The sequence below is a fragment of the Aplysia californica genome, unplaced genomic scaffold (assembly GCF_000002075.1).
Source record: "Aplysia californica isolate F4 #8 unplaced genomic scaffold, AplCal3.0 scaffold00418, whole genome shotgun sequence".
In the NCBI taxonomy this organism is placed as follows: Eukaryota; Metazoa; Mollusca; class Gastropoda; order Aplysiida; family Aplysiidae; genus Aplysia; species Aplysia californica.
In genome coordinates, this window is record NW_004797688.1 from 24,871 (window position 1) to 26,102 (window position 1,232).

The following is a 1,232-nucleotide window of genomic DNA, read 5'->3' on the forward strand; positions in this document are numbered from 1 at the left end:
TTTTCTGAGTACTCCTTTCCGCTTTGTTTTCATACTATGTCCTTTTCTGAGTATTCGTTTCCGCTTCGTTTCAATATTTTTATTTTCAAAAGTATTCCTTTTCCTCTTTATTTTCAAACTATCTTTTTTTTTTTCAATTGTGAATGCGATACATGACAACTCAACCTCTCCTGGTGAGCTTCGGACCAATTTGTCCAGTCCAGAACAATAAAAAGGAGGTTGAGGGGAGGGCATTTCATGTTAGCCTTAGGAAGACCCAATGCCTAACAAAGACGGAGCTGTACTCCCACACAAATAGAACAAAGATTGTTTGGGTTACCGGGAAGCACATCTGCATAGTGACGGCTTCTAACACCCCTAGGAAAAGCAAGATGACAGACACAAACAACAAACTGATGGGACAGAAGAAGCACCTACAACCTGAAATTCCGGGCCGAATCCCCCTACCCCCTCCCCCGAAAAGATAATATGTGTAACAAAAATACCAGCAATGTAAAAACAAAAGCATGCTATATCTACCACTCCTTGGTTAACGCCCTATTGAACAGGGGTTATTGTTGTAAGAGGAAACAAAAAGATAAAATGGGGGCAGATTAAGGGTCACAGAGAAGACAAAAAAGCGAATACAAAAATATCGCAAGCATTTTATAATGTTATCAGAGTGAATAGATGCAAGAGTGTGCGTCATTCTACCAAGAGCGACGGTGGAGGGATGAACCTCCTACTGGACCACAGAGGAAGAATCTATTAATTATTACCTCTTGGTAAGATGTCCACATTATAAAAATCATATTTGTTTTAAATAAAGACAATTTTTTAAAAAAACGAAAAAAAAAACTCATAGCACGAGCGTCTGTGTACACACCCTGTGCAAGAAAAACAAATGACGGGTTCAGGTTGGGTTTCTTTTTTATCCATCAGCTATTCCACTCCACCCATCAGCTCACACACCCCTTTCAAACAACTCCCCCCCCCTCCCCATTTTCCCCATCCCCCAAACCCGACTTTCCATCTTCCCGTTCTCGAGTCAAATTTCGTCTCTCTCTCTCGGCGCAATTAAATAGCATTCCAGGGGCATGAAGGAACGGCATGAATCACGGTGAGTTCTTTGGCACTGCTCAACACAGCACAGCCACTTCTTTGTCTGCCCTCCCAGGCTCACTGACCCAGGAACGCGGGAACCCCTCTTCTTTCTTTACTCACGTTCAGCAGCTCTCATGACTCTCTCTCTC